The sequence below is a fragment of the Trachypithecus francoisi genome, unplaced genomic scaffold (assembly GCF_009764315.1).
Source record: "Trachypithecus francoisi isolate TF-2019V2 unplaced genomic scaffold, Tfra_2.0 Lachesis_group14, whole genome shotgun sequence".
NCBI classification, from domain to species: Eukaryota; Metazoa; Chordata; class Mammalia; order Primates; family Cercopithecidae; genus Trachypithecus; species Trachypithecus francoisi.
The window spans coordinates 41500298-41525864 of record NW_022681459.1 but is presented as its reverse complement, the minus strand read 5'-3'; the positions used below and the strand labels follow the sequence as shown (position 1 = coordinate 41525864).

At 47.7% G+C, this 25567-nt stretch overlaps 1 long non-coding RNA gene across 1 annotated transcript; it reads left to right on the top strand.

Moving 5' to 3' along the window:
- The first annotated feature begins 10738 nt into the window (after nucleotides 1-10738).
- Nucleotides 10739-24003, top strand: LOC117096704. The gene is made up of 2 exons (XR_004442598.1): nucleotides 10739-10821; nucleotides 23948-24003. It is a non-coding gene; the product is annotated as an uncharacterized LOC117096704 (long non-coding RNA).
- Nucleotides 24004-25567: the final 1564 nt, after the last annotated feature.

Here is a 25567-nt window from a genome sequence, read left to right as displayed (position 1 = left end):
GCTCCGCCCCCCGGGTTCATGCCATTCTCCTGCCTCAGCCTCCCAAGTAGCTGGGACTACAGGCATCCGCATGCCCGGCTAATATTTTTGTATTTTTAGTAGAGACGGGCTTTCACGGTGTTCGCCAGGATGGTCTCGATCTCCTGACCTCGTGATATGCCCGCCTTGGCCTCCCAAAGTGCTCGGATTACAGGTGTGAGCGACCGCGCCCGGCCAAGAATAAGTGTTTTTGTTCTGGATTTGGGAAAGACAAAGTCAAAGAGTTGTGAGAGAATTTAATATATGAATAAGGCTAGAAATGGTTACAAATTATATATACAGATAAATATATGTAAAATATAGAGAGAAAAATATATATAACAAAAAGTTATACATATATATACGTGTGTGTGTGTGTGTATGTATACACATGTATGTGTGTGTATATATACACATATACATATATTTTCCAAGACAGGGTCTCACTCCCATTGCCCAGGCTGGAGTGCAGTGGTACAATCTCAGCTCACTGCAGCCTCAACTTGCTGAGCTCGAGTAATCCTCCCACCTCGGCCTCCCAAGTAGCTGGGACTACAGGCGCATGCCTTCATGCCCAGCAAATTTTTTGTATTTTTAGTAGAAGTAGGGTTTCACCAATTTGCCCAGGCTGGTCTCAAACCCCTGGGCTCATCTCGAACCCCTGGGCTCAAGTGATCTGCCTGCCTCAGCCTCCCAAGGTGCTAGAATTACAGGTATGAAGACTTCATTTTCTTTGCAGTCATTTTAGGACAAGTTAAGGATGGAGCCAGAATAAATCCAGCTGTATTAAACCCTGAAATTCCAGTCTTTTCTTCTAATAGCTTTAACACAACGCTTTTACTTTTAGAAATGAGGTCTCACTCTATCACCCAGGCTGGAGTGCAGTGGTGTGATATAGCTCACTGCAGCCTCGACCTCCTGGGCTTAAGCAATCCACCTGCCACAGCCTCCTGGGTAACTGAGTAGGCACATACCACCACGTCTTCGTTTAGTTTTGTGCTGTGTAAGTAGAGCTCCCTAATCAGAAAGCAATGTATTTTTCTGTGGGATATATGACCCAAACCTTGTGTTTTCCAAATGGATAGCCAGCTGTTCTGATTTTATAGACTAGTGTGACCATTTTTCTGTTCATAAGAACACTTCAGAGAATATCAAGCACTTGTATCTTTCTGTTCACTTAGGCTCACTTTCTGGAGTTAAATTTCCTGAACTAGAATTACTGGGTCAAAGGAATGAGACTTTTGAGGTTCCCGGTGCATGTTACCAATTGTTTTCCAAAAAGGTTGCACCCACAGGCAGAAGTGTCCATCCTTGGATACTCTAATTTTAAAAGATATGCTTTTCGGCTGGGCGCAGTGGCTCAAGCCTGTAATTCCAGCAATTTGGGAGGCCGAGACGGGCAGATCATGAGGTCAGGAGATCGAGACCATCCTGGCTAACCCGATGAAACCCCGTCTCTACTAAAAAATACAAAAAACTAGCCAGGCGAAGTGGCGGGCGCTTGTAGTCCCAGCTACTCGGGAGGCTGAGGCAGGAGAATGGCGTAAACCTGGGAGGCAGAGCTTGCAGTGAGCTGAGATCCGGCCACTACACTCCAGCCTGGGCAACAGAGCGACACTCCGTCTCAAAAAAAAAAAAAAAAAAAAAAGATATGCTTTTCTAGTGTGGATGAGCAAAGTATCTTAACATTGCTTCCATTTACACATTTTTTTAATTTAATTTTTTATTTTTGAGATGAAGTTTTGCTGTGTCACCCAGGCTGGAGTGCAGTGGCACTACCTTGGCTCACTGCAACCTCTGCATCCCAGGCTCAAGCAATTATCTTGCCTGAGCCTCCTGAGTAGCTGGGATTACAGGTGCCCACCACCCAGCTAATTTTTGTAGTTTTTAGTAGAGATGGGATTTCACCATGTTGCCCAGGCTGGTCTTGAACTCCTGACCTCAAGAGATCTGCCCACCTCAGCCCCCCAAAGTGCTGGGAATACAGGCATAAGCCACCATACCCAGCCCAATGTACACATCTTTAAAAAATAGTGAGAGGCCACTTCACACACATTGGGGGTGCTACTATATTTTAAAATAAAAACAGAAAACAAGCGGGGTATGGTGACTCACTCCTGTAATCCCAGCACTTTGGGAGGCCGAGATGGGCGGATCACTTGAGGTCAGGAGTTCGAGACCAACCTGGCCAACATGGTGAAAGCCTGTCTCTACTAAAAATACAAAAATTAGTCGGGCGTGGTGGTGGGCACCTGTAATCCCAGCTACTTGGGAGGCTGAGGCAGGAGAATTGCTTGCACCCAGGAGATGGAGGTTGCAGTGAGCCGAGATCACACCACTGCATTCCAGCCTGGGCAACAGAGAACCATCTCAAAAAACAAAACAAACAAACAAACAGAAAACAAAAGTGTTGGTGAGGATGTGGAGAAATTGGAACTCTTGTGCGTTGCTGGTAGAAATGCAAATAATGGAGCTACTATGGGTCCCTCAAAAAATTAACTCTAGAATTAGCATTTGATCCAGCAACCCACTTCTGCGTATACACACAAAAGAACTGAAAGCAAGGACTCAAACAGATACTCGTGCACCTATTATTGCAATAGCCATGAGATGGAAGCAATGTTATTCATAACCCAAATGTCCATAGACAGATGAATGGTTAAACAAAATGTAATATAAACTTACAATGGAATATTATTCAGCCTTTAAAAAGGAAGGAAATCCTGATAGATGCCACAACATGAATGGACCTCGAGGACTTGATGCTCAGTGAAATAAGCCAGTCAGGGAAGGACAGATTCTGCATGGTTCCACTTAGCGAGGTTCCTACGGTAGTCAAAATCATAGAGACAGAAAGAATAGTGGCTGCCAGGTGCTGGGAAGAGGAGACAGTGGGGAGCAGTTGTTTTATGGGGACAGAATTTCAGTTTGGGAAGCTGAAAAGTCCTAGAGACGGATGGTGGTGATGGTTGCACAACAATGTAAATGTGCTTAAGCCCATCAAACCGCACACTTAAAAATGATTAAGACAGCCGGGCACGGTGGCTCACGCCTGTAATCCCAGCACTTTGGGAGGCTGAGGCAGGTGGATCACAAGGTCAGGAGATTTGAGACCATCCTAGCTAACACGGTGAAACCCCATCTCTACTAAAAAAAAAAATAATGGCCGGGCGCGGTGGCTCAAGCCTGTAATCCCAGCACTTTGGGAGGCCAAAACGGGCGGATCACGAGGTCAGGAGATCGAGACCATCCTGGCTAACATGGTGAAACCCCGTCTCTACTGAAAAATACAAAAAACTAGCCGGGCGAGGTGGCGGGCGCCTGTAGTCCCAGCTACTCGGGAGGCTGAGGCAGGAGAATGGCGTAAACCCGGGAGGTGGAGCTTGCAGTGAGCTGAGATCCAGCCACTGCACTCCAGCCTGGGCGACAGAGCGAGACTCCGTCTCAAAAAAAAAGAAAATAAATAATAATAATAATACAAAAAATTAGCTGGGCGTGGTGGCAGGCGCCAGTACCAGCTACTTGGGAGGCTGAGGCAGGAGAATGACGTGAATCCAGGAATTGGAGCTTGCAGTGAGCCGAGAATGCACCACTGCACTCCAGTCCGGGCGACAGAGCGAGACTCCGCCTCAAAAAAAAAAAAAAAATTTGATCAAGATGAACAGTTTGTGTGTGTGTGTGTGTGTGTGTGTGTGTGCGCTCATGCCTGTAATCCTAGCACTTTAGGAGGCCCAGGCAGGTGAACTGCCTGAGCTCAGGAGTTTGAAACCAGCCTGGCCACTATGGGGAAACCCTAACAATTTTGTAATTGTACTACAAAACACAAGTTTTGTATTTTGTAGATTAAATTAGCCGGGCATGCTGGTACGTGCCTGTAATCTCAAATCTCAGCTACTCGGGAAGCTGAGGCACAATAATCATTTGAACCTGGGAGGTGGAGGTTGCAGTAAGCGGAAATCGTGCCACTGAAGTCCAGCCTGGGAGACAGAGTGAGACTCTGTCTCAAAAAAAAAAAAAAAAAAAAAAAAAATATATATATATATAGAGAGAGAGAGAGAGAGAGATTATTATTATTTTTCGAGACAAGATCTCCCTGTGTTGCTCAGGCTGATCTTGGACTCCTGGGCTCAAGTGGTCCTCCTACCTCAGCCTTCCAAAGTGCAAGGATTGTAGGCATGAGTCACTGCACTCGGCCTGTCATGTATATTTTATCACAATAAAAACATCTGTGAGAGGACCATTTCTTCCAATGCTGATTAGCCAATCCTGTTTTTGTGTGTGTGAGTTTTCTCTTCATTTTCTGAGCCCACTTATGTCTGAGCTCTGAGTCCCAGGAGGCCAGTGGAGGAGGGAAGAGGAGGACTCAGCGTGAGGGTGACGTGAGACTTGAAGAGGCTTTTGGCGGCATGGGGGAGGGGACAGCCCAGGGGAGGCAGTTCGGTAGGCCAGGCAGTATGAACCCCAGGGTGAGGCAGGTGCTAAAGAAGAGGCCATTTCCTTGAGGCCCTGACCCTGGAAGGCATTTGCAGAACACCCAGTGCCTGGTGACATTTGGGGTCCTGAGCCCAGCCAGCCTCCGAGGATCAGCCCCACCTGTTATGCACGGAATGTTTGCATCCCTCCAACATTCATTGTTGAAATTCTAACCCCTAAGGGGGTGGTACTAGCAAGTGGGTCCCTTGGGAGATGAAGAAGTCGTGAGGGTGGAGTCCTCATGAATGGGATTAGTCCCCTCATCAGAGGGGTCCGGAGAGCTCTGCCCTCTGCCACATGAGGATTAAACGTGAAGTCAAAAATCTGCAGCTGGAAGCAGCTCCCACCAGAACCCAACCAAGCTGCATCCTGGTCTCAGAGTTCCAGCCTGCAGAACTGTGAAGAATACATTTCTGTGTTTAAGCCACTCAGTTTACAGTATTTTTTAATAGCAGTCCGATCTAACTAAGCCGCCACCCCGGCTGAGCCCCAGCTAGACAGAAAGTCTGCCAGGGCACTCTCGGGTTTAACTCCCTAAACTCAGAAAGCGTGTTGGGGCCAGCTGGTGTCCCACACCTAGGCCACTTATCTGCAGGACAGGGTGATCGGGGCTCCCCCGTGTGTCGTGACTCCTGGGGGAGGTTTTCTAGAAGGTGCATACACTTGCTCTGGACGTATCTCCGCCGTGATCCAGGGTGTTCCCATCTCTGCTCCAAGCACCTGCTCTAGAGGACGCCTGGTCCCAACGCCCAGGGACAAGAACCCTGGACCAGGCCCTAGCCCGGTTCTGGTCAGGCTGGGCCACCAGGGGGCAGTGTGGGCTGCAGGAGGCTACTGTCCCTGGAGCCTCCGCGTTCCAGACCAGGACCCCACCCCACTGGGTGGGCGTCTCCAAGGCCCTGGTGGATTCTGTAAGCTCTGACCTATTGATAAACGTGGTTCTCTATTGTCCCAGTCGCCTAAAACGCTGGGAACCTCTGAGGTGTCTACTGATGGAAGGGCAGCCAGAGCTAGCCAAGGCAATTCCCAAGCCCACTGCTCAGATTTGACTGTGCAAGGGTCACCCAGGGGAAAGGTTTCTAAAAATACAGGGACTTCCACTTCCAGGAAAATTGAGTAGAAGTACTTTTCCCTGTTTCTCCCACTATGTACGACTAAAAGCCTGGACACCACACAGAAAGCAAACATAAGTGGACTCTGAAAGGTGAAGAGAAGAGCAGAGACCCATCAGGGACCTCAGGACCTGAGGATGATGGGGCGGGCAGCTTCCTGTGGTTTCTTTTGGCCTCATATATCTCCCTTCTGGAGCTGAAGAAGCCAACAAGCTGGAAACAACAGACACAGACGAAAATTGCTCCAATGAAAGCTGCTGTGTCTAGCCAAAGAACCAGGAGGGAGCAGCCTCGCAAGGCCAAACAATAACCTGTCTACTCCTGCCATCACCACCGAAACACCCTCAGCCACCCCAGCAAAAGCTGAGCGGGAGCCTAGACTCCCCACTTTGGGAAGCCATGGCAAGGAACCCCAACATCTCCCCCTGTGGTGTCAGAGACGCCAAGGAGGGAGCCGAGACCGCCACACCCACCCCGACCCATACCCCATTGTGGAACAGCCTGAGCTTCCACGCTCCCTGCCAGTATGCCGCTCTCTCCCGCTCCCTGCTGGGGGACGTGGTGTCAGAGGAGGCAAAGCGAGGAGCCTGGGTCTTCACTACTACCCAGTGGTAATGAGGCCACCCCAATGGGCTATCAGCAGAAACCACATGGGGAGCCAGACCCTGCCCAGAGTAAAGAGAAAAAGAGCTCCCTTGGGTATAAGTGGAGACTGAGTGGGGAACCTGGACTTTAGTCCACCCTATAGTAACAAGGGGCCAGAGCAGCATCAAAAAAACAACAGCACACCACCACAATGTTTACAAAAGCAACAATAGAAGACTTTGGGGTCAGGCATGGTGGCTCATGCCTATAATCCTAGCACTTTGGGAGGCCAAGGCAGTGGATCACTTGAGGCCAGGAGTTTGAGACCAGCCTGGCCAACATGGTGAAACTCTGTCTCTACTAAAACTCTGAAAATTAGCCAGGCGTGGTGGCACACGCCTGTAATCCCTGCTACTCGGGAGGCTGAGGCAGGAGAATCGCTTGAACCTGGGAGGTGGAGGAGCTTGAACCTGGGAGGAACTCAGTGAGCTGAGATTATGCCATTGCACTCCAGCCTGGGTGATAGAGCGATACTCTGTCTCAAGAAAAAAAAAATAGAGAAGACTTTGGGAAGTGCTGGGTGTGTTTATTACCTTGAATGTGGTGATGGTTTCATGGGTCTGTATAGACATATGTCAAAATTCATCAAACTGCCTATTTTAAATATGTAGTTTCTTAGGTATCAATTATACCTCAATAAAGCTGTTTGAAAAACAGAAAATTTATATCAGATCCAGAGTCTCATAACACAAAAATGTCCAGATTTCAATAGAAAACCGCTCATTACCAGGAAGATGGTTCTCAGTGTGATGCAATGGATTGAAACTGTTGAATGCAATTAAGTGAAAAGGGGCAATCAATAGATGCCAACAGTAGGTGGCAAAGACGTTAGAATTAGCTCACAAAGAGCTGCTTTACAATCATAAAGCAGGCATCATAAGGATGCTTCAGCAAACAACTAAGAACACACTTGAAACAAATGAAAAAATAACCCCAGCAAAGAAAGAAAGAGAAAGTCTTAGGAAAGAAATCAAAGATATAAAGAAATTGGAATGGAAATTTTAGAAGTGAAAAATATAATAACTGAAGTAAAAACTCAGTGGATGGGCTCAAGAGCAGGATGAAGGGGACAGAGGAAAGAACCAGTGAACTGGAAGACAGAGCAATAGAAAGTACCCAGTCTGACAGGCAGATCACGAGGTCAGGAGATCGAGACCATCCTGGCTAACACCGTGAAACCCTGTCTCTACTAAAAAATACAAAAAACTAGCCGGGCGAGGTGGCGGGTGCCTGTAGTCCCAGCTACTCAGGAGGCTGAGGCAGGAGAATGGCGTAAACCTGGGAGGCGGAGCTTGCAGTGAGCTGAGATCCGGCCACTGCACTCCAGCCTGGGCGGTAGAGCGAGACTCTGTCTCAAAAAAAAAAAAAAAAAAAAAAAGAAAGTACCCAGTCTGAACAACAGAGAAAATAGACTGAAAAAGAAAAAAAGAACAGAGTCTCTGGTGTATGTGGGACTGCAACAAAAGACCTAACATTTGTGTCATTGGTGGTTAAGAAGGAGAGGAGAAAGCATGCAAGGCTGATAAAGTGCTCAACAACTGCTAAAACTCCCCAAATTTGGCCAGAGACACAAACCTACAGATTCAGAATGAATCCCAAATAAGGAAAACCCAAAGCAATCCATGGCAAGGCAGCACATCACAATGAAATTTCTAAAAACTAAGGACAAAGCAAAAATCTTGAAAATAGCCAGAGAAAGCAATGCCAGTGCCAATACTCTATAGGGAAAAACCATTTGCATTACTGCAGACTTCCCTTCAGGAGTGATGGAGGCCAGAATGAAGCAGCACAAAGTTTTTCAAGTGCTGAAGGAAAGGAACCATCAGCCCAGAATCTTACATGCAGTGAAAATACCCTTCAGGAATGAAAGGGAAATCAAGACATTCTCAAATGAAGGAAAACTAAGAGAATTTGTTGCCAAAGACTTACCCAAAAAGAATGTCAGAAAGAAGTTATCTAAATGGGAAGGAAATAATTAAATAAGGAAGGAAGGAAAAAAACCTAATAAGTAAAAATATGAGTAAATACAATAGGCTTTTCTTCTCCTCTTGAATTTTGTAAGTTATGTCTGATGACTGAAGCAAAATTTATTGCACTGCCTAATGTGATTCTAAGTGTATGTAGAGGAAAGATTTAAGACAATTACATTATACATGGGGCAGGATAATGGGATACAAAGAGAGGTAAGTTTCCTACCCTTCACTCAAACTGAAAAAACGACACCACCAGTAGATTGTGATAAGTTGTGTATAATGTAGAACATCCACTAAAAGGCTATACAAGGAGCTACACTCAAAAACACAATGGAGGGCCAGGCACAGTGGTTCACATCTACAATCTCAGCACTTTGGGAGGCTGAAGCGGAGGGATTGCTTGAGGATAGGAGTTCAAGACCAGCCTGGGCAACATAGTGAGAACTTGACTCCACAAAACATTAAAAAATTAGCCAGGCATGATGGCACATGGCTGTGGTCCTAGCTACCCAGAAGGCTGAGGCGGGAGAATTACTTAAGCCCAGGAGTTTAAGGTTAAAGTAAGCCATGTCACTCCAGTCTAGGCAACAAAGTAAGACTCTGTCTCCACAAAAAAAAAAAAAAAAAAAAAAAACCACACTATTGATCAATCAAAATGGAATTCCAAAAAATGTTTAACTGATAAAAAGTTAGGAAAAAGGAAACAAAAAACAGAGAGCAAACAGAAAACAGATCAGAAGAAAATGGCACAATTATACCCTCACATATCAATAATTACATTAACTGTAAATGTCTTAACTCACCAATTAAAAGAGCTTGGTAAGATGGATTTTAAAACATACGACAACTGTATACTATCTACAATAAATTCACTTCAAAATGTTTCACACAAATGTTAATCAAAGGAAAGCAGGAGTGGCTAAATTAGTATCAAATGAGGCAGACTTCAGGACAAAGAAGATTACCAGAAATAACACTGACATGCAATAATAAAAGGGTCACTGCAACAGGAATGCATAGCAATCCTAAACACTTACGTAACAAACAACAGAACTGCAAAGTATATACAACAAAAAGGGATAGAACTGAAAGGAGAAATAGACAAATCCACAATTGTGGTTGGATACCTCAACACTCCTCTCTCAACAATTGATAGAACAACTAGACAGAAAATCAGCAAGAAAATAGAAGCACGTAATGACATCACAAACCAATAGGATCTAATTGACATTTATTGAACACTTTATTTCAACAGCAGAATATTCTTTCTTTCCAAGTGCCCAGGAAACATATACCAATATAGACCATATTCTGGGGCACAAAACAAACCTTAACAATTTTCTAAAAATTGAAATCACATGGTGTGGGTTCTCCAAACATAATGAATTCAAACTACAAATCAACAGAAAGATAATAGAAAAACCTCCAACTACTTGGAAACGAAACAACTCATTTATAAGTAATCCATGAGAAAAAGGAGTTTCAAGAGATATTTTTAAAAATACATTGAGCTGAATGGAAATGGAATACAAATGTCAAAACACAGAAAAAGCATTGTGGATAGGGAAAATTTATAGCGTTAAACACATACATTAGAAAAGAGGAAAAGTCTCAAATCAATAAGCTCTAAAACCTTAAGAAACTAGGAAAAGAAGAGCAAAATAAACCCAAGGCAAGCAGAAGGAAGAAATTAATACAAGATAAGAGCAAAAATTAATAAAATCTTTATAAAAGTAACAGAGAAAAATCAATGAAAGAAAGAGCTAATTGTCTCCCCCCAACCCCGCCGAGACGGAGTCTTGCTCTGTCACCCAGGCTGGAGTGCAGTGGCGCAATCTCGGCTCACTGCAAGCTCCACCTCCCAGGTTCAAGCGAATCTTCTGCCTCAACCTCCCGAGTAGCTGGGATTACAGGCACACACCACCATGGCCGGCTAACTTTTGTATTTTAGTAGAGACGAGGGTTCATCATATTGGCCAGGCTGGTCTCAAACTCTTGACCTCATGATCCTCCTGCCTCAGCCTCCCAAAATCCTGGGATTACAGGCGTGAGCCACTGCACCCGGCCAAGAGCTAATTCTTTGAAAGGTCAATAAAATTGACAAAACTCTTATCAATACTGACCAAAAAAAAAAAAAAGAAGAAGAAGAAGACGTAAATTACCAATATCAGGAATGATAACTCTATACATACAAATTTGACAACTTGGATGAAATAAACCAATTTCTTGAAAAATACAAACTACCACAACTTACCCAATATGAAAAAGATAACTTGAATAGGGAATTGAATTCATAATTTTAGAACTCCTAAAAAAGAAATCTCCAGGTTCCTATGGTTTAAATAGATAATTCTATCAAATCTTTGAAGAAAAATTTATCACTATTGTTCCAGAAAATAGATGAGGAGAGAAGACTTCCTATTTGTTTTATGCAGCTAGAAATACAGTGATACCAAAACTGAACAAAGGTAGTATAAAAAAAGAAAATCTCAGACAAATATCCCTCATGAATATAGAACAAGAAAATATTTCGGGCCGGGCGCGGTGGCTCAAGCCTGTAATCCCAGCACTTTGGGAGGCCGAGACGGGCGGATCACGAGGTCAGGAGATCGAGACCATCCTGGCTAACACGGTGAAACCCCATCTCTACTAAAAATACAAAAACTAGCCGGGCGAAGTGGCGGGCGCCTGTAGTCCCAGCTACTCGGGAGGCTGAGGCAGGAGAATGGCGTGAACCCGGGAGGCGGAGCTTGCAGTGAGCTGAGATCCGGCCACTGCACTCCAGTCAGGGCGACAGAGCGAGACTCCGCCTCAAAAAAAAAAAAAAGAAAAGATTTCATAGAATATTAGCAAATAGAACTCAGCACTATATGCAAACAATTATACACCATTACCAAATGGAGTTACTCCTGGAATGGATGACTGGTTAAACATTCAAAAAGCAAACAATATAATCCACTGAATTTACAGGATAATGAAGAAAAATCGTATCAATTGATGCACAAAAAGCATTTGACAAAATTCGGCCAGGCGCAGTGGCTCACGCCTGTAATCCCAACACTTTGGGAGGCCGAGGCGGGCGGATCACAAGGTCAGGAGATCAAGACCATCCTAGGTAACACAGTGAAACCCCGTCTCTACTAAAAATACAAAAAACTGGCTGGGCGCGGTGGCTCAAGCCTGTAATTCCAGCACTTTGGGAGGCCGAGACGGGCGGATCACGAGGTCAGGAGATCGAGACCATCCTGGCTAACACGGTGAAACCCCGTCTCTACTAAAAAAATACAAAAAACTAGCCAGGCGAGGTGGCGGGCGCCTGTAGTCCCAGCTACTCCGGAGGCTGAGGCAGGAGAATGGCGTAAACCCAGGACGCGGAGCTTGCAGTGAGCTGAGATCTGGCCACTACACTCCAGCCCGAGCGACAGAGCGAGACTCCGTCTCAAAAAAAAAAAAAAAAAAAAACTAGCCGGGTGAGGTGGCAGGCGCCTGTAGTCCCAGCTATATAGGTAATGTGATACTTTTTTTTTTTTTTTTTTGAGACGGAGTCTCACTCTGTGGCCAGGCTGGGTAGAGTGCAGTGGCGCCATCTCGGCTCACTGCAAGCTCCGCCTCCCGGGTTCAGGCCATTCTCCTGCCTCAGCCTCCCAAGTAGTTGGGATTACAGGCGCCCACCACCACACCGGGCTAATTTTTTGTGTTTTTAGTAGAGATGGGGTTTCACTGTGTTAGCCAGGATGGTCTTGATCTTCTGACCTCGTGATCCGCCCACCTCGGCCTCCCAAAGTGCTGAGATTACAGGCGTGAGCCACCGCGCCCGGCCAAGAAATGAAGTTTTTATCAATCCCTGCAACAACCGGGATAAATCTTCAAAGAATTATGCTAAGTGGAAAAAGCCAGGCCTGAAGGATTACATACTATATGATTCCATGTCCACTTACAAAACACTGTTGAAATGACAACGTTATAGAAATGCAAGACACATCAGCCATTGCCAGAGGTTAGGAAGGGGCTTCAGTGGGAGGGAGGTGCATATGGCCATAAAAGGGCAGCAGGAGGGAGCCTCTGGTGACAGAAATATCCCATAGCTTGACTGTACCAGTGTCAGCATCCAGGCTCTGATGTCCTACCGTTTGCAAGATGGTACCATTGGGTACAAGGGACCTCTCTGTGTTGTTTCTTACAACTGCCTGTGAATCTACAATGATCTCCACAGAAAAAAAATTAATTAAAAAAAAATTTTAAAACACATAACAGGCAGTCATGTGTAATTTGGGTCACGCAGAACAAGTCTGGATCATGAAGTCTGTGAGGCTGGTGTTCACTTAACTGCGAGTGTGTCTAGTTTTAAACCAGTATCTGCATTTAAAAAAAAAAAAAAAAGGCAGAATCGGGGGCCACTCTCAGAGAGCGCTATTAAGTGCTCACCGGCAGAACCTAGGCATCGCGTTTTCAAAGCTTTTAAGCTTTTCGGCTGCATTCTGAAGAGCCAGCTATGGATCTGTGTCCTTGATGCACAGCCTTTGCACCTCCTTCTGCCCTTACGCCCTGCAGCCCCCTCTGGGCTCTGCACAGGGGCCCTGCTCTCTGGCACTCCACATCCCTGCAAAATTTGTCTCCCTTCCCCTGGGTTCCTCTCCCAGAGCTGAGCTGAGGACAAGGGCCTGGTCTCCTCCTTGGAGAACCCCACAGCACCCTGCATTTCGACGTGGTCCATGGGCTCCTTTCAGGGGCTCCTCGCAAAGGGGTAAGGGAGCAGGGCCAGCTGCCTATCTCCCTCCCCTGTGACAAGAACATCCTAGTCGAAGAGCCCGTTTATCTTCGCTCTTAAGGCCGGGCTCTCTCGGGTCATTGTTGCCAAAGAAATGAATTGCCACACAGCTCTGCAGATCCCTGCACAACTGGGGCACGGGCTGGCACTGGGCCAGTGGGAACCTGTTGGGGAGGCTGTGAGGCACTTCTCTACATCCGAGGCTGCCACGCCCTGTGCACGCTGTGGAGCTGGGTGGATGGGTGTGCTCAGGAGGGCCTCTCAGCCCTTGCCTGGGAGTCAGAGGTGTGGTGGGTGGGGCGGAGGGCTGTCACAGCTGCAGGGCAGCCTTGATGTCTGCAGTTGGCTTTTTAATTTGTGGTCACAGCCAACAAGTGTGGAAACTGCCGCAGGACCGGCTTGAGTGGAGCGGCTGCGGGAGTTGCTTCATGACTGTGGTCTCACCCCGCGTTTCGCCACCCATCCCTGCCTGACCTGGCTTCCTTCCTTCCTCCTGGGTACATTTGCCCCTGGCTCTCTCCTGGCCCCTCAGACCCCAGCTGGTCGACCATCTGCAGCCTCCTGGGTGACACTTTCACCCCTGCCTCCTCGGGGATGTGCCGCCGCCACATCAATCTCCCTAACACTCTGGTCATGCCACCACTCTGGAGACCTCCCTGGTCTCTCTCGCAGGGTCCCCAACCTGCTCAGTCCAGGCCCACTGCCCTCTCCCTGCCCAGACATGTGTTCCTGTGGCCTGGCTGCTCCTGCCCACACACCTGCCCTCTCTGAGGCTCACGTGTGGCATCCAGGGGCCCTTCCCCAACAGCTCCGCCTGGTGCGGCCTCCCCCTCAGCCTCCTCTTTCCCTCAAGCAGGGTCTGCAGAGGCCCAGAGGCTGCCGGGATTAGTAGATGTTGGGGTCATGCTTACTGGGCGTGTCTTATCCCCCACAGCAATGGCCTTGGAGGTCAGGGACCCGGCATGGCTGTGCTGGCTTGGGGTTTAGAAGTTGTCTCACCAGAGCCAGGCGCAGTGGCTCATGCCTATAATCCCAGCACTTTGGGAGGCCAACGCGGGCGGATCACGAGGTCAGGAGATCGAGACCATCCTGGCTAACATGGTGAATCCCCGTCTCTACTAAAAATACAAAAAATTAGCTGGATGTGGTGGTGGGCGCCTGTAGTCCCAGCTTCTCGGGAGGCTGAGGCAGGAGAATGGCATGAACCTGGGAGACAGAGGTTGCAGTGAGCCCAGATCACGCCACTGTACTCCAGCCTGGGGGACAGAGTGAGACTCCATCTCAAAAAAAAAAAAAAAAAAAAAAGACGCTGTCTCACCAGAGCCCCGCCTCAGCCCACAGCCCCAGGCCTGTTCCTTGAAGGCTCTCCTGAGCCCCATGCCTGGTTTTCTGGCCAGTGCCCTTGGCAATGACCCCTGCTCTCCGCCTGCGGCTCTGGGCATCCCCTCAGCCCCAAGCCCCGACAGGCGCCTCCTGTGTCTGTGCCTGCAGCCCCCAGGACTGGCCCACACATTGGCTTTTGTCTCTGGGCTCTCTGTCACCTCCTCTTCCTCCTGCTACCCTCTGCTCCCAGGCTGCGTGTGTGGGGCATCCAGGAGCTGGCTGGCAGAAAGAGGAGCAGGTGCCCTCACGCAGTGGGGAGCAGACATTTGTGCTGCTTTTCCCTTGGGGCTTGGGGTGGCCACTGGGGCAGGACATGAGGACAGACCAGCCCTCGTTCCCCCAGTGCAGGGGGTAGATCTCACTGCCAGGTGAAACTCTGCTGACCATGTGTGTGAACCCCTCAGCTTGGCTGGAGGCAGGAGGTGGTAGCACCGATGCCGGTTGGGCATGGAGGGAGTGGAGCAGCCCCTTGCCCCAACACAGGCCCCATTCCTGCTTAACCAGATGTTCCAAGGAGAAGCACAGCCCAACAGGTGTTCACGGGAAGTTCCCATCAGTGCTGTCCTGGGAGAGGCCCATCCTCAATGAAGTGTGTTGCTCAGATCCAGAAAGCGTTGCATCTTCGCAGGTCAGGGTGGAAACCTCCTGGTGCGTGGTCCGGGAGGGGCACCCGTGGCAGGGCCAGCCCCCGCGAGGCTGCACAGCCGAGCTCAAGCAGAGAGTCTGGGGCCGGTCACATCCCACGTCCAACCCTGAGCTGGGGTCCTGGGGGAGCCCCTGTGGCTTTTTTACCAGCCACACCTGTATGCAGAAAGCTGAGTGTCTGCTGTGGAAGACCACGAGTCACATGGCAGACACGGACTCTCGGCCCAGGCGATGCCGACCCATCAACTCCTACAGGACCACAAGCTCCTCTTGTGGTGGCCAGAGACTCCCAGTGGCCGCAGACCACTCAGGGCTCTCTCTGGGGTCTTCTGGAGAAAAGAAAAGCACAATGAGCGCCCTAAGCCTTTCACTTCAAGTTGTTTCTTTTAAACAGTTTGCTTCATGGCCTTTCTTGCTCTTTCTGTAAAAATCCACATTGTGCTACCTTTTTTTGTTTTTGTTTTTTTGAGACAAGGTGTTACTCTGCCATCCAGGCTAGAGTGCAGTGCTGCAATCACGGCTCACTGTAGCTTCAAACTTCTGGGCTCAGAGGATCCTCCAGCCTCAGCCTCCCAAGTAGCTGGGACTACAGGTACATCCCACTGCATTCAGCTAATGTTTTGAAAATTTTTTTGGTAGAGATGAGGTCTCACCATGTTGCCCAGAGTGGTCTCAAACTCCTGGGCTCAAGCGATCCTCCTGTCTTGGCCTCCCGAAGTGCTGGGATTACAGGCGTGAGCCACTACGCCCACTCAAGATAGTGATTTTCTAACTCCTTTGTTTCTTCTCCATTTAATAGCTGGCTTTCCACCGTAAGGAAAACTGCCCAGTCTCCCCTCCGGTTACCAGCGAAGGCCTGTGCGGTTTTCTTTGATTCGGTGAGTTATATTCAGTGACTGTGGTGCTTGTTTGGATGCTGGCTGACCAGCCCCATGTCCCCGTCATGGTGGAGCACGCCCTTGCTTCCTGGCACCACCGCTGCACCAGGCTCAGCCTGCACTTTAACTGCTGCAGCGCTGGAGGCAGCCACTTCCCTGAGGAGCCCTGCTTCCTTTTTTTTGTTTGTTTGTTTTTTATGGAGATAGGGTCTCATTATATTGCCCAGGCTGGTCTCAAACTCCTGGACTTAAGTGATCCTCCCACCTTGGCCTCCCAAAGTGCTGGGATTATAGGCGTGAGCCACCATGCCTGACCAAGCCCAGCTTTCTTAGAGCGGAATATTTCTTCCACACTGGAATCCAGGTGTGAGTTGTGCTCACTTTACCACAGTATCATTTAGATCCTAGAAAAAAATTATTTGTAAGATTATAATATGTATAAATAAATATACAATTAATAATATTGTTAAACATCATTGAATTGTGATTATATTATTAGTATTGTTATTAATATGTGATTGTACTATTAATTTTAATGGTCATTGCAATTAGTTATAATGAATCCATAATAACTCATACCATGAACTCACAGTCACTCCTAGTCCTTCCTGGCCCTGCAGGCTCCTCCTTGTGTCCGTCATTCCATATCTGTACCTCCTTCTACAAGAGAGCCCTAACTTCTAATGGCATCACTATATCTATCATCTATTCAGCCCTCCATACACACAAGACACTTCCAGAATCTTCTTATTCTCCAGGGGGAAACGATTCATCAAAGCACCAGAGGCAGCCAGGGTTTTGGCAAGAAAACACAAGAAACTTCCATTTCTTTGGAAATTTGATCTAGGAAAATGTGTCTCTCTCTCTCATTTTGCTAATGGATGTCTGTTTATCAGTCAGAGACCGTGAAACGACTTCTTATTTTGAATATCAGATTTTCTTCTTATTCTCAAACCTCAAAACAGCTTGGTAATAATTTATTTGGAAATTGTCTGAAAGGCAAAAATAAAAACAGAAACAAGTAACATGCCTTGTTACTCCTTTTTAATTAGGTAAAAGTCTGACTTCTTGGGCTGCTGGAATGTAAATTCTGAATAAAATGGCTGGCTTTCTTTTTAAGGTCTTTGCAGCAATGTTAACGTTCGGCTGCCAACTAAGTCGATTTTAATTGCCTTTACAGGAGCCTTCACTTTTTCTGTTTGTTCCATTCCACTCTTTCCTCAGTGGATAATCCCGCATGTTAAGATTCCTGTGCAGCCGAGGGAGGCAGCTTTTGGCTGGGAGCTTGTGCTCTGGGTGTGAGCGTGGCCGTTGGGAACGCCTTCTGCTCAGAATTCCGTGGTCTCAGCAGATCGTTCAGTCTGGCCACTGGGACGGGGCTGACCGCACACTGCTGGACTTCTGAGCGGAAGACGTGTGAGGTTAGGAGGAAAGGAATCAACAAAGTCGCCTTCTTCCCTGCTGACCTGCCTTGGTATGTCACCATTACTCAGCTCCTTACAGAACAGGAGCTTCAAGCTTTCACCGGACAGGCTGGCTTCTTCCTGGGAGCCCCCGCCCAAGGTGGGGCCTGGTGGGGTGGGGCCACCATCGCTGCTGGAGGCTTTAGCTCTTTTCCCTCAGCTTGACCTCCTTCGGCAACTAATTTTTTTTTACTTTTTTTTTTTTTTTTTTTTTTTTTTTTTGAGACGGAGTCTCGCTCTGTCGCCCAGGCTGGAGTGCAGTGGCCGGATCTCAGCTCACTGCAAGCTCCGCCTCCCGGGTTTACGCCATTCTCTCGCCTCAGCCTCCCGAGTAGCTGGGACTACAGGCGCCCGCCATCTCGCCCGGCTAATTTTTTGTATTTTTTTAGTAGAGACGGGGTTTCACCGTGTTAGCCAGGATGGTCTCGATCTCCTGACCTCGTGATCCGCCCGTCTCGGCCTCCCAAAGTGCTGGGATTACAGGCTTGAGCCACCGCGCCCGGCCTTTTTTAACTTTTTCTAGTAGGTAACAGAGTCCCAAGATTCCAAGTTCCAGGAGCATGAAAGGACTCACTTGTGGAGATTCCTGCCTGGGCTCTCACCCACCTAAGGAATGCCATCCTTGTCACCCGCTCACGGGGTAGCTCCTTGATATCCTTTCAGGGTGGTGTGTACAAGTACAAGCACATGGATGCATGAGCATTTTTTTCTTTTGCTGACATATTAATACACCCTGCAGCACTCTAGGCCCATTGGCCTGCAACTTTTTGTTTGATTGATTTTTAATTACTCACTTTTTAAAAAAAAAATTGTAGTTAAATATGCATGACATATATTTACCGTTTGAATCTTTTTGTTTTGTTTTGTTTTTGAGGTGGAGTCTCGCTCTGTCACCCAGGCTGGAGTGCAGTGGCGCAATCTTGGCTCACTGCAAGCTCTGCCTCCCGAATTCACACTATTCTCCTGCCTCAGCCTCCTGAGTAGCTGGGACTACAGGTGCCCGCCACTGTGCCCGGCTAATTTTTTGTATTTTTAGTAGAGACGGGATTTCATGGCATTAGCCAGGATGGTCTTGATCTCCTGACCTTGTGATCCACCCGCCTCGGCCTCCCAAAGTGCTGAGATTACAGGCGTGAGCCACTGCGCCCGGCTTAAGTTTTGTATTTTTGTAGAGACAGTATTTCACCACATTGGCCAGGCTGGTCTCACACTCTTGACCTCAGGTGATCTGCCCTCCTCGCCCTCCCAAAGTGCTGGGATTATAGGTGCCAGCCACAGCGCCCAGCCCATTCTTAAGTGTACAGTTCAGTGACATTACATACATTCACAGTGTTGTGTAATTGTCACCACCATCCATCTTCAGAACTTCATGCATCTTGCAAAACTAAAACTCTGCCCCATTAAACAGCAGCCCCCCTCATCCCCTGCCCCCCAACCCCTGCCAACCCCTATTCTACTGTCCGTGCCTGTGAACCTCACTACCCCTGGCAATCCCTATTCTACTGTCTGTGCCTGTGAACCTCACTACTCTATGCATCTCACATACATGGAACCACATGGTATCCGTCCTTTCGTCGCTGGCTTCTTTCTCTTAGCATAATGTCCTCAAGGTTCATCGGTGTTGGGGCATGTGTCGGGATTTTATGGTGTGTGAATTATGTCTCAGTTTAAAATGTTCTAGAGTTACCCAGTGGTGATGGATACACAACACTGTGAATATGCTAACAACTTCTGACTGGTACACTTTGAGTGGGTGATTGTATGGTCTTTAAATTGTCTCAATAAAGCTGTCATTTAAAATAAAATACCGATCCATGCTGGCACAGAGAAGGACTGGGAGACTCCGGGCAGAGTGCAGGCCCCTGTGTCTGGAGGAGTGAAGGGCCTGCTGACCTCATCCCCAGCAGGCATCCCAAGAGTCTAAGTTCCAGGCCTCAGGCCTCCTCACGTGAGTCTTGTGTGCATGGCTCGGGCGGAGTGGTGACCTGAATAGTCCATACTGCTATGTGAGGACAAGCGTGGCCCCAGATGGAAGGCCTGAGCGGAGGCAGCAGGGATGAGGGTGGCATGGGTGATGTTATGCACAGACTTATGTTCTCCCTTCCAAAACTCCACACCGAAGCCCTCACCCCCAGGACCTCCGAATGTGTATTTGGAGGTAGGGTCTTTAAGGAGGTAGTTAAGTTAAAATAAATTCATGAGGGGGTAGGCCCTGATCCCATATGACTGGTGTGCTTCTAAGAAGAAATTGGGACACAGACATGTACAAAGGGACAACTCCAGGAGGACTCAGGGAGAAGGTGGCCGCCCACAAGCCAAGGAGAGAGCGCTTAGTCAGAACCAGCCCTGCCCACACCTTGATCTTGGACTTCCAGCCTCCAGGACTACAAGACAGTAAGTGTCTGTGGTTAAGCTGCCCGGTCTGAAGTGCCTCAGGGCACAGACACAGGTGGTAATGAAGCCAGGCGAGAACATTTTGAATGCATCTAGGGATAGAATCAGCAGGACTTGCTGATGGATCCAATGCAGGACAAGCAGGTGACCCTAAGGTTTTATTTGAGCAAATGGTGCAGTCACCAGTCAGACGGAGGACCCCCGGGCAAGCACAGTGCAGTTTCTTTGCAGGTGCATCCATGAAGGGTGCGATGCCTACTAGACATTCAGGAGCTGCAGCCAGGTGGGCGGCCCACAGGGGAGTCTGGGCTTCTGGAAGGAGGACGCAGAGCCATCCTGGGCAGGGCAGCGGTAGCACCAGCCCTCACTGGAGCCGGGGCCTGCAGCCTCCGTTGGTGGCACACTCAGGTGAGGTCTTCACACTGCCTACACTAAAGCAAATGAACAACCAAAATCATGAGACACCCTTGGATCAGTTTTGCCTGGAAGAAGTCATTTCTTTTCTTTTTTTTTCAAGATGGGGTCTCACTCTGTCACCCAGGCTGGAGTGCTATGATGGGATCTCAGCTCACAGCAACCTCTTCCTCCCAGGCTCAAATGATCCTCCCATCTTAGCCTCCTGAGTAGCTGGGACCACAGGCATTCGCCACCATACCTGGCTGTTTTTTTGTTTGTTTGGTAGAGACAGGGTTTCGCTATGTTGCCCAGGCTGGTCTCAAACTTTCGAGCTCAAGCGATCTGGGATTATGAGTCACTGCGCAGGGTCAGGAGAAGTCATTTCTGTGTACCTCGGGGAAGCAGTGTGGACAAGGCCGGCAGGACCCTGCTCTGGGGCAGACTCCCTTGAGGGAGAGCCTAATGTGTAAATGAAAAATGAAATGTGCAGGAGAGTGACTGGTCAAGCAGCAGTGCCGGGCAGCAGGCCCTGTCCGGGCAGGTAGGCCAGCGGGCTCAGAGCACAGCCAGCAGGAGCCAGCCTCCAGACAAAAACACATTTGCTAAAATAACTTTGCTACATTTTTAAATATTTTCCAAATTTATACCAAAATTTAGAAAAATTTCCTCTAAACTTTGCTTAAAACGTGCTAAAAAGTGGAGACAAGGCTGAACAAAGGCCCGGCGCCAGCAAAGGCCAGCAAGCAGTGCAGAAGAGGTGGGAAATATTGTCAGGAGGTGGCCAGGCAAGGAGACCACCCCGGGTGGGGAGCGAGGGAGGTCTCCAGAGCATCTCCCCACCCCCGATTGGACCCAAGGCACTGAGTAGTTTGCAGAGGGCAGTGCAGCCGCCTTGGGCCAGGGTCCCAGCCGCTTGTCCTCTGTCAAGAGTGCTTTCTTGGAGATCTCCTTGGATCATGAGTTTCAGCGAGGAGGGGTTGTCTGCACAGGAAAAATGCCCCTGCCTCTGGAGACTCACTGCTGCCCCCGGGGTGCTGCTGCTTTGGAGTGAGCTGGCCAAGCACAACACAGAGCCCCCTCCCCAAACTGGGCTGGACAGCGCTGGGCCTATAGTTACCATGGAACGTGCTCTCTCACTCACCGCCTTTCCCGGAGCCTGAGCCGGCTTCATTCAGCACTGCAATCCTCCCAGGGAACCCCAGCCAACCCAAACAGCCTTGTTTGTGCGGGGCTCTGTTTCCCAGTCAGGGTACAGGGCAGCAGGGTGGAAGGGGCCTCAGCGACTCCCCAGCAGCCAACCTGGCTTCCCTGCTCTGTTCCAGAATCTCCTCCCTCACATCCCCTGCAGCCCCTAGCCCCCAGGAACACATCACCAGTGGGCTCTAGCCTCACCTACACAGCCCCCACCAGACCCCTGTGCCTGTGTCTCAGAGGCTGTCACAGAGACAACCGATGGCCCTGCCCATCCAGCTGGTCGCCCCGATGCCTCCCCCACCTCCCGCACCACATCTGGTGCCACACAGCTGGGACACAGACATGTACAAAGGGGATGGCCCCCATCCCCTCTCCACTGTCACTGTCCTGGCCCCAGGCCTCCGTTGTGCCTTTGGGGAGTCCTCCCGCTGCCCACTCCGCTATCCAGAGACAGACCAATATACATTATCCAGTCTGTGACAGAGAGATAAAAGATTCACCAAAATTGTTTAAAAGGATGAGATTCTACAGATTGTATTTTTCAAAGATGGCCACAACACTTCCTTCTATCCCACATGCTCTTCCAGAACCCTGATACCATCTGTGAATCTCAGGAATCTCATTCCCTTATAAACCACAGAATGCCACAGAACTGATGCTGCGGAGCTCCTGAGGCTGGGGCGCAAGAGATAATGCAGCATCTGCCTTGGGTGCTACAGCACTATGCACAGAGACTTGGGGCCACCATGCTTTCAAGGTTGCCAGGCTAGCCCACCTGCACAGAGGTGGTTGCCAGGCTAGTCCACTTGCAGAGATGGTTGCCAGGCTAGTCTACCTGCAGAGATGATATCAGACTCCATGGAAAGAAACAAATCCAGCCAGTTGTTCCAGCTCCAACCACCGTCTACCTGGAATTGCATCAACTACTCAGCTGAGACATCCTGAATTCCTGACCACAGAAACCATAATATAAGATACAGTAAGACTAAATTGCTTTTTTTTTTTTTTTTTTTTTTTTGAGATGGAGTCTCACTCTGTCGCCCAGACTGGAGTGCAGTGGCCAGATCTCAGCTCACTGCAAGCTCCGCTTCCCAGGTTCACGCCATTCTCCTGCCTCAGCCTCCCGAGTAACTGGGACTACAGGTGCCCGACACCTCGCCCGGCTAGTTTTTTGTACTTTTTAGTAGAGATGGGGTTTCACCGTGTTAGCCAGGATGGTCTCGATCTCCTGACCTCGTGATCCACCCGTCTCGGCCTCCCAAAGTGCTGGGATTACAGGCTTGAGCCACTGCACCCGGCTAAATTGCTATTTTAAGTCACTAAGTTTTGAGTTGCTGTGCAGCAATAGATAATGTTATGCAGCATTTTATAACAGAATAAAGTCCACAAAGAGACCCACAACATGTAGCCAATTGATTATCATCAAAGATGAAATTGGCAATTAAATGGGGAAAGTCAAATATTTTAAACAAATAGTGCTCGAACTATTGGATAAATTGGTAGGATGAACTTTGACTTCTACCTAACACCATACGCAAAAACTAATTCAAGGTGGGACACAATGGCTCCTGCCTGTAATCCCAGCACTTTGGAAGGCCAAGGCAGGTGGATCACTTGAGGCCAGGAATTCGAGACCAGCCTGGCCAACAGGGCAAAACCCCATATCTGCTAAAATACAAAAAATTAGCCAGGTGTGGTGGGGCATGCCTGTGATCCCAGTTACTCAGGAGGCTGAGGCAAGAGAATTGCTAGAACCTGGGAAGTGGAGATTGCAGTGAGCAGAGATCGCGCCACTGCACTCCAGCCTGGGTGACAAAGTGAGACCCTATCTCAAAAAAACAAAACAAAAACTAATTCAACATAAAATTATAGACCTAAACATAACAATAAAACTGCAAAGCTTCTAGAAGAAACAAAGGAGAATATATGCATAATCTTGGAGTCAGTAAGCAAAGATTTCTTGGAAAGGATGCAAAAAGCATGAAATATGAAATTTTAAAATTGATAAACTGGATTATCAAAATTATAAACATCTGTTTCTCAAAAGATAACATTAAGATGAAAATCATCCAGGTGTGGTGACTCAATCCTGTAATCCCAGCAGTTTGGGAAGCCAAGGTGGGCAGATTGCTTGAGCCCAGGAGTTCAAGAGCAGCCTGGGCAACATAGCAAGACCCTGTCTCTACAAAAAATTTAAAAATTAGTTGGGCATGCTGGTGGACACTTATGGTCCTAGCTACTGGGGAGGCTGAGGTGGAAGGATTGCCTCAGCCTGGGAGTTTGAGGCTACAGTGAGTGATGATTGAGCCACTGCACTCCAACCTGGGTGACCGAGTAAGATCCTGTCTCAAAAAAAAAAAAAAAAGAAAGAAAGAAAGAAGCCAAAAGTCATTGTCATAAGAAAATATTTTCAGGGGACATATCTGACACTGAACTTGTACCCATATTTTTTATTATTGATTCACAGAAGTTCCGTGTATATTCAAAGTTCTAAAATAGGCAGAATTAATCTGTGGTTATAGAACACAGATCAGGCCGGGTGCGGAGGCGGCTCACGCCTGTAATCCCAGCACTTTGGGAGGACGAGGCAGGTGGATCACTTGAGGTCAGGAGATCGAGACCATCCTGGCTAACATGGTGAAACCATATCTCTACTAAAAACACAAAAATTAGCCGGGCATGGTGGCAGGTGCCTGTAGTCCCAGCTTCTTGGGAGGCTGAGGCAGGAGAATGGTGTCAACCTGGGAGGCAGAGCTTGCAGTGAGCCGAGATCATGCCACTGCACTCCAGCCTGGGCGACAGAGCCAGACTCCATCTCAAAAAAAAAAAAAAAAAAGAACACAGGTCAGTAGTTGCCTATTCTGGGGTGGAGGTGGGAGGGTGCGAACTGACTGTGAAGGGACACAGAAAACTTTCTGAGGGTAATGAAAATAGGGTCTTGATTGGGGTTTTGGTTACATGGGTTTATATATTTATTGAATTGAGAACTTAAGATCTGTGTATTTCACTGCATGTAAATTTCACCTCAATAAAATAATTTAAAACAAACAAAAAGAGATATGGGTATACAATCTGCAGCAAGTAGCTTAAAATAACAATGATAGCTATTCCAGTTCCTTTGCCTTTCCATATAAATTTTAGAATAGTCTTCTGACTATTTGAATATCCACTAAAAAACCTAGCTTGTATTTTTATATTTTGATGTAAGGAATTTGATAGGAATATATTGGGGCATAACTGACATCTTTACAATACTGAGTCTTCTAATCCATGAATATGGTATATCTCTTCATTTATTTAGATATTCTTTGGTTTCTTTCATCCACATTTTGTTGTTCTCAGTATAAAAATCCTATACATGTTTTGTTAGACTTACACCTGAACATTTTACTTTTTGAGAGATTATAAATGATATTACATTTTTAAAGAAATACAATTGATTTTTAATTTTTTTAATTTTTTTTTTTTTTTTGCAGAGACACGGTCTTGTTATGTTGACCAAGCTGGTCTCAAAGTCCTGGCCTCAAATGACCCTCCTGACTGAGCTTCCCAAAATTCTGGGATTACAGGCATGAGGCATCCAGTCACAGTTGACTTTTGTATGTCAATCTTATATTCTTCAACTTGCTCAAGTGAGAAGAAATAATCTACCTGATTTCAAGGCCTATTCCATAATTATGGCATTTAAAACTATATGGGATTAGCAGAAGGGTGGACACATAGATCAATGAAACAGTAGAAAACCCAGAAATAGATCCACATAAACATGCCCTAGTGATTTTTTAAAAGTAAATTTTATTGTGTATATTTGAGGTTTACAACATGATAGTTTTTTGGTTTGGGGTTTTGGGGGGCTTTTTTGAAACAGGGTCTCACTCTGTCATCCAGGCTATAGTGCAGTAGTGTGATCACAGCTCACTGTAGCCTTGACCCTCCAGGCTCAAGCTATCCTCTCACCTCAACCTCTCATACAGTTGGGGCTACAGGTGTGCACCACCACACCCAGCTAACTTTTCACTTTTTTGTGTGTAGAGATGGGATTTCACCACGTTGCCCAGGCAGGTCTTGAACTTTTGGGCTCAAGCAATTCTCCCACCTCAGCCTCCTAAAGTGCTGGGAGTACAGGCATGTCCCTAGTGATTTTTGACATAAGTTCAAAATCAACTCAATGAAGGAAGGATACAACAAATGGTGCTGAAGCAACTGGACATATATAGATGTGTTA